Source organism: Urtica dioica, chromosome 2 (genome assembly GCF_054948205.1).
Source record: "Urtica dioica subsp. dioica isolate 48M chromosome 2, U.dioica_male_clone48M_v1_H2, whole genome shotgun sequence".
NCBI classification, from domain to species: Eukaryota; Viridiplantae; Streptophyta; class Magnoliopsida; order Rosales; family Urticaceae; genus Urtica; species Urtica dioica.
The window spans coordinates 23,625,728-23,634,289 of record NC_142757.1 but is presented as its reverse complement, the minus strand read 5'-3'; the positions used below and the strand labels follow the sequence as shown (position 1 = coordinate 23,634,289).

Here is an 8,562-nt window from a genome sequence, read left to right as displayed (position 1 = left end):
ATGTGTCGATGGTACCAAAAGGAAATGAACCCTGACGGGCTATGAGGGCCTGGGGGATGGCGCTGAGTACTCATATCTCGGGGAGTCGACCAAGAGTCGTACCCGACTTTGTTGCAAGGCTATGAGGGCCTGAAGAATGCACCTTGACAGGGTATGAGGGCCTGGGGGTGGCGCTGAGTACTCATATCTCGGGGAGTCGACCAAGAGTCGTACCCGACTTTGTTGCCAGGCTATGAGGGCCTGAAGAATGCACCTTGACGGGCTATGAGGGCCTGGGGGTGGCGCCGACGTCGAATGAAGTGGTACCATTAGTGGATCCCAGACAGATGTTAAAACTCTTAGGCCGCCGGACGACTGCTGCTCGAAGTCTAAGGCTGGTCTCTTGCCGTTCTAGAGGTTATAACGGGGGATGTGTGTAACCTTAAAGACGACAAGTACTAGTTAGAGTGTGTACACACGAGTCATGCTCTAGAACTTGTTCGATTTGCATCCATGCATTCTTATGTGTTTGTTTGCACGTCACATGTTATCACATGGCATTAGTCGCTTTATTTTCTAGGTTAGACTCCCACTTATTGAGTCAATCGACTCATAGTTTTATGACCCTTGGTAATGTAGAGAAGGGCAAGGCGCCGATGTGAACAAGGAAGTTGAAGATGAAGACCGGACGTGTATCTCTTGACCTTTGGGCTAATGGGAACTCACCTAGGTTCAAACCCTTCTATAATAATATCTATATTTTGTTGAACCTCTTCCGTAAACTATGATCCCCGAACTATCCCTTATATATATATTTAAAATTCGGGAGCTTGTGTATAAATAAGAGTCGCTATAAGACTCTAATTCCTAGACTTTAAACGCGAAAAATTTACCCAGCTTTTCGTATAACCACTTATAACACTTATATATCATCATAATATGTTTAATATAAGCGTTATGAGTATTATGATTATTTATTTCTGATTCTGTTGATATGAGATATATTGTTATATATATATTTTTTGATGTTGAGACTTGTGATCTGAGACGTAACCCACCGTCGCGGTTCGTGAACCGTCGACGAGAGGTCGCGGGTCGTGACATGAGTGATGTAACTAAATAGCCAATTTAAAATTATGAATTTGCGAAATAGACAAGGTTTGTCTTAATTTAGTGAAATAGCTAAAATGTGCAGTAATTTGGTTTCAATATTTTTCTGACCTTAAGATTAATTTTTTTTAAAGTGATAAATTATTTATAATATTTTTCAAAAATTTTAAACCTTGATGTCAGAAAAAAATTTTGAAAACGTAAATTTGGCTACTTTGTTGAAAAATTGAAACTTTGGCTATTTTGTTTATCAATAAGTTTCAAATGGTTATTTTGTACAATCTTTCCTTAAGGAAAATGAAATAATATATTTTCCTTTAGTCTCTATTTAAACAGAAAATGAAATATCATAGATATTGATCTGATGGATGAGAGAAAAAATAGGATTCATAAGATGAGATCCAAGAGTTGAGATTAATCCATTAATGTGAACACATAGTGTGAACACAATAAAGTAGAATTTATTCTACTACTATAAGTAGGGGTTCATGAGAATGCAAAAATCAAGTTTTTGGAGTTGCAAAATTCGTCCAACCTAGCTTGGTGTGGTCGAATTCTTTTCTCTCTTCTCTCCCTCGGAATTTTGTTATTCCATTCTTAGAAAATAAGAACGAGATATGAAGCACCATAGTTTCAGATCTAGTGAGATAAATAGAGTGAACCCACATATTATTCTTATTTGTCTGAAGATTACGTTTCGAAAGACTAAGGTCTCATCGAGGTGAAACGAAGGAGATCCCGAGAGTTTCAGAGACATCCCGGAGGTCTGATTGTAGAAGACGACGCTAGGAGGCTGAGACGAGACGAGAAGAAGACGAGGAGCTTGAGGAGATCCCGATTCATAAAGCTTAAGGAGAAACCCGTAAGTTTTCTATAACTCGTGTCTTTAAATTTGTTTCTTGACATATATGTTCTCATGGTTAAATTAATTAAAAAAAACTAGATCATTTTTAATAACCATTAAATTGATTAGCTTAAGATAGCGTAATTAATCATCTTTTCCGCACGGTTATTAATTTTGGGTGCATAATCACCAACGGAAGAGTCACACAACAAGATGGAAAATAGAAATTCGAAGTAAGATATCTGGTACCCGAAAAATTGAGGGTAGCATCGTAGAACAACATATAAATATCGGATCTTTCAGCCTTTCTCCCACTCCTCCTTCAAAGGAAAATCCTTGTAGTTAGAATCGGTAACGATAATGTGTAATAATCACGATCATGAGATAAGTGGAGTTCCATCTAGTTGGCAAATCTTGACTCAACCCTTTAGAATAACCCATAGAATCCAACTTCACAAAATCAAGAATTTATCTTTTCTAGTTTGAGATCCTTTGAAATACTTGACCCTATGACGAATCTTACCAATGGAGCTATCGATTTGCTTCAAACCATCATGCACAACTAGTTTGAGGATATGAGAACAACATCGCATGTGAAACAAATCACCATCGGAAAAAAGGAATCCCTTCATTTGCAATTGACTCCTTAACGGAAACATCACTAGAAGAAGCATTATGTAATGGAACACTAAATGTTTTTTTTCCCCGAATCCCCAATCTCTAAGAAAACCATGAAACTTCTCAAACAACGCAATATAAGTATGATGAGGTGGAATACAACTAAAATTCAAGATGCGCTTTTGCAATTTCAAATCTTAATCAATGAAATGAGCAGTGAGACATACATACATACGCATCAAAATTTATAGAGGTCCAGGCATCAGCCAGAACACTCTCTAACAACCTCTTGAGTCAGAGTTTCTCTTTATGGTACAATTTTATAGCATCAACATTTGCAGTGTTTCGTGAAACTAATTGAATATCAGGATGCAAATACTAAAATATTCCTCTTATTCCATCCTGATTGTACTTCACAAAAGAAATGGACAGTTCATGTTTAATCATGGCGTATATAATCAGTTCATGAAACTTCTCATGATTAAATTTACTTCCACTGAGTGTCAAAGCTCCACAGCCTTTTTGTGAAACCCGACTTTTGTACACGTCAGATTCTGTAAAAATTTCCTCCCATTGATAAATAAAGGAAATTTTCTTCTCTCTCCGTGTTGAATGAATTATAAAATTCACAATCTCTCTCGTTTAACTTTATCAGAAATATTCTCCCTATATTTTCTCGTTCCATGTTTTAAGTAAAATTTTAGAATTTCGGAAGAAAATCATAATAAATTTGGAAAATCAATAAGGAAATTATGAATTTCTAATCCGAATACCAGGAAAAGGATTTTTGAAAGCACTTGAACGCTAGAATAAATTTAAGTGCTTGAGAACGAATAAAATAATATTAAGGAATTTCTCGAAGGAACGAGAAAACAATCGAGAATGAAAAATTAAAAATATTAAGGTCGATAAGGTTTTATAATATTTTCACGAATTTAAGAAAGATTGTGAAAATGAAAATATATTTTAACGACCTTAACTAATTTCAACGTGAAAGGGGTTCGAAAGGAAATCGGTGGATTAATTCCCTCGTCATATTTTCCTTCTCCCGGGAAAGGAATTAAAGAAAAAGGCTTTATTTGCAACAATAAGAGTAAATAAAAGATGATTTGTGGAGGAATTTTAGAGAGAAATAAGAATAAAGGAGTTAGTTTCAAATAAAGGAGGGATTTATTTACAAAATCCGAAACTTTCCTCATCTCTATCCTTTAGCAAAGTCGGTTCTAGCAGATGATAAGAGCAACACAGGAAAAAAAACGCAGAAGGGAGAGGTAGAGGGAGATCGAAAGTGAAAGAGAGAGAGAGAGAGAGAGAGAGAGAGAGAGAGAGAGAGAGCTCGGGGAAGAAGAAACGTAGACCGGATCTTGGTTTCGAGGTAAGTGTACGTTCGTCATCTTCTCCATCTTGTCTACTTCTTTGCTCTTCATCTTCAAAACCCATACATGAAAATCAAGGGTTTGAATCTTTTTCTTTTTCTCTCTCTCGGTTTTGCTGTCCTTGAAACTTCTCGGAGTTGTACAAGGTCGAAGGAGAAGGATTTAAGCTCGTATTACCATCTTCAATTCAAGGTGAGGAATTGATTTTTCCCAAATTTTGAATCCGAAAATTAGGGTTCTTATTTTTTAATTGTGGCTTTCCTTCTCCGAGCTGTTTTGATGTGTTTTTTTATGTGATTGAACTCGAATTCTGTGTGGTTGTAGCTTGGATTAATGATGAGTTGTGATGATTTCTCGAATTTTCGTTTGATTTGATAAACTGTTTGAACAGCCTCTGTAAACGGACGTAGACAGTCCGATATGGTGTGAGATAATTTTTGTGGATATTTTTCATGGATAGTAGACTGTATGAGCTTTCTAAAATGACCAAGAACATGTAAACCCATTGAGTATTGAATGAGTTATGAATTTTCAAAGATTGTGTTTCGCAGCAGTAAAATGGGATTTCCAGAACTGTAACCGGGAATTACCGGCTGTTTTTGAGATAGCTATTCTTGTCGTATATATGCTTGTAATATCTCATTAGAAAGCTACGTGAGTCTACTTTCATTTGCCACTAGAATCAATTGATTCCAAATTTTGGAGCTCGAGTTATGATGGCTTAAGCGCTAGTGGGTCAGGCTGTTGGGAAATTCTTTTGACTTGTTTATGTTTGGCCGAGCGTTCGATTTTTTGTGTGTTCAGCCGGGGCTAGTTAATTGTTTGTTTGGTTTGGAATTGGTTAGAGTGATTTGGGGTTTATGTTGGAGTTCCGGTTAGCTCGGATTCGGTTTGGTATGGTCGGGTTGATTGAGATTTGTAGTTTGTCTTTTTTATCAAAGTCTCGAGAGTCTCTCGGATCTCAATGAGAGACCGAGAAATTGGATTTCATGGTTCGAGTCTGTGTTGGAATTAGTGGTTGACTCGATCTCTGTTTTTTAATTTCACAGCTTTTTGACAAATCGAATCGGGAGGAGCAAGAGCCGGTTACCGTACACATCGAAGCCGGAGGTTAAAGAATCCAAGAAAGAGTGGATCTCGATCTCACTCGTAAGTCGTGTTAATCGCTGTGTAGCGTTAGACTTTGAGTTAGATCGTAGATCTCATGATTTGAATATCATGTTAAATAACTGTGAAGTATTTAATTAAAAGGTGTTCGGGAATTTGATTATAGTTTACTATTTTAGAATTCTCGGTTTTTATGATTTTTGATTTATTATTTATTTGAGACTCGTTAAAAATAATTATTGGATTTTATTTCGTACTATTAATTTGGTACGAAATGTGTACGGGTCTTAAATAAATATAATTTCCGAAAGACCGGGAAAGTAATAAATTAAACTCTCGAACCCCGAACCGACTCGCAAGAAATCCCGACAACGAACCTTATTCTCTTTGACATTTCCAAATCCAGTAACTAACGAAGTTCTAACTTTGGATTCTAGTTCTCTCGACACTTCAGGACGTGCTAGAGGTCTCAAGAAGCGTGTAAAGCAAAGAGGCTCCGGAATTCATCGAGTTCTCCGACGAACGATTCTGGGTAAGTGGGATTTCGGTTTGAGGCGCCAAAAAGGGGAATGGTGCCTAGTAGAATAATTGTTATGTTTATTCGTTTAATCCTAAAACCAAGAGAAACCCTCAGTTAGACAAGACGACCGAATAAGGCTTCGGCCACTAACTAATAAGATAATAAAATGATAGGATTAAACGATTAGCGAGTTAAGAACCTTGAAGCCTTTAAAACTATGTTAAGCTTCTGTAATAGGTTTTACCCCTTCGTCCTGATGAAGAGGACAATAGGAGGAGGAAAGACGATGTCCTCCGGATTCAATCTCGAGAGGAACTGTTCTAGGAGAAGGTCCAGCCTCACAGCTGTCGACAACTCCTTCTAAACTACATAAAGAGCCATACAGTGAAACTAATAATGTTAATGACGGGCTTTATCCCGATAAGATCTACTCTTGTAATAGGATAGGCAGGTAGGCTGTAGTCAGCTTCTGTAAAACATAATGAATCCTTGTCGGCAATGTAGCGGGTGGCATCCCCAGAGGCCCTTTAATGGGAAGTCTATGGGTGGTTTCAGGTAAGTCGATGGGTGGCTTACCTGTACTGAGGGGAATATGAACCCTGGATCAACCAGGGATCGGTGAGGGTTTGATCCCCTCTACCAAGCGCGCATTAAGGCCCTCCTACATGTGCTAGTGGATCCCAGATGTTAAAACTTCGGACTTTCGATGATTGGGCTCGAGTTCTCGAAATGGTTTACTCATCTCTTATGAACGGCTGCCGACTGAAGTGTTGATTGACCAGTCCACTAAAGTAAGGCGCCAAGATGAGTGAGATGGATGAGTTTCTAGGAAGGCGATTATTAGTCGGATTCCTATATGATTGTGTGATTGATTGTTTTAGAACTGAGTTATAAATCTGTATGTGTTCATGTTATTAAATAATCTTTTGCTATGCTACTTGAATGACTTAAACTTCTTTATATTTCTGGATATGTTATATGATGTTACCTGCATTCGTCATCTGCATCCATGCATCTCATGTAGCGCTAAGTTAGATATCCTGCTTATTGAGTCGGTGTGACTCACCCCATAAATCATTCTCCCTGTAGATAAAGGAAAAGCTCAGGCGAAGCTGGAGTGCTAGTCGAGGTAGATCTCATGACGACCTGTGACATAGGAAATGTCTTTTGGGAATGGGTATCAGTTTTTGAAAACCGAGCTTGTATGCTCGTGAAAGTTTTTATATAGCTTTTGAAAGAACTTTTATAATATAATAACGTTTAGATAATCGACCCGAAACTCTTTTTACGTTTTGAAACTCGGTTAGCATGTTTATGGGCTCGTGCTTATGAATAGCAAGCTAGGGTAGTCCGTATTTTTGTAACTCTTTTAGAAGCGAAAATTTTTACCGGTTTTTAGCGAACTAGCTCTAGGAACCCTTGTCATTCCTTATATATAAATTAATTTTATTTCCGCTGTTTGTTTGATAAAAACGTGTATGTAAAGTATGTTTGAAATGTTTTCTTTCCACTTTCAGTTGGAAATATAATGGATTATTACAATATTACGGGAAAGGTCGCGATCCGAGGGCGACGAGTGTCCTGCGGGTCGTGACACTTTCAGTCAACAACATTTTACCACTATCTTCATTAGACCTTCATGGACATTCTTCAAGATACTTCTTCATACACCAAGTTTCCTTCTTTGTACCTACCACATGTACCGACAAATATCTATTGCACTTGGCCTTTTGCTTTTTGTCAACTCCCACAGGAAGTTTAACAAAATAATTCCACACATCGGGAGTTTTTGTCCTCTTCTTTTTTGCACTAACTTCCTCAATTAATGCATCGACACTTTGTTCAACTCATTCGGAATCACAATTAATTTATAGCCTGTAAGAAAAAAGAAAGAAAAAAATAGCAGCAAAATACAATTTTAATTGGGTTATTTAGTTATATAGCCACACGGATATAGTGGATTGAGATATAGCCCACCTTTGGTTAATTTCTCGTAAATAACCAAGTAAACTTATTAACAAATTAATAAAAGCCTTATTTAACACAACCAAACATATATTTTAGGTAGTTAATAGGCTGCCATGTATGCAAGTTGGCTATTTATAAATTATTTACCAAAGGTTGGCTAATTTACAATTCATATAGTTTAGGTGGCTTACGTAGCCAATTTTTTATTTTTAATTTTATAGTCTTTGATAAAATTGACAGACTCTGAAATTAAAATAATCGTAATATTTATATTCTATCTCTGAATTATTGAAAAATGCCAATAATTAGCAAACATGTTGGTACATTTGGGTAAACACTAAACCAAAACAACAGAGACGACCATCTTTCACCACAAACGTATTATTCTACAACTAATATCGTACTCATGGAACGAAATTAAAAACATATATTAATCATAATATGGTACATCATGATGAATTATGAAATAATAATAGTCTGTTAATTACATAAAAATTAACATAGGTAATAAAGTGAATTAATGAATTTTTTAGAAGAATTTGAAAATCTTAAAATTGGTGTCTTTATTTTGGATAAAAATAAGATATTGAATCTGAAAAAAATGGAGGTAATAAGTTTTTTCACAATAACTGAAATTAAATAAAAATTGAATGCGATACAAATAAAATTGAATATGTACGTTATCATGAGGCTATTGTTATTGTGATTGTGAGTTGTGAATTTTGATTGTTCGATAATAATTGAACTGGATTGAAATCAAATAAAATTTAATATAATACGTTATTATGAGACTATAATTATTTTCATTGTGAATTGTGATTGTTCGATTTGAATTGAATTAAAATAAAATTGAATATGATACGTCATTATGAGACTATTGTTATTGTGATTGTTCGATATGAATTGAAATAAAATAAAATTTAATACGATACGTTACTATGAGACTATTGTTATTGTAATTTAATACGATACGTTACTATGAGACTATTGTTATTGTGATTGATCAATATGAACTGAATTGAATTGAAATAAAATAAAAT

The 8,562-nt window shown here is 35.8% G+C and overlaps 1 long non-coding RNA gene across 1 annotated transcript; it reads left to right on the top strand.

Annotated features, from left to right (window-relative positions):
* Positions 1-3,789: 3,789 nt before the first annotated feature.
* On the top strand, positions 3,790-7,090 carry LOC149404193 (uncharacterized). Its single transcript, XR_016295515.1, has 4 exons — positions 3,790-4,119; positions 4,977-5,076; positions 5,472-5,566; positions 6,644-7,090. It is a non-coding gene; the product is annotated as an uncharacterized LOC149404193 (long non-coding RNA).
* Positions 7,091-8,562: the final 1,472 nt, after the last annotated feature.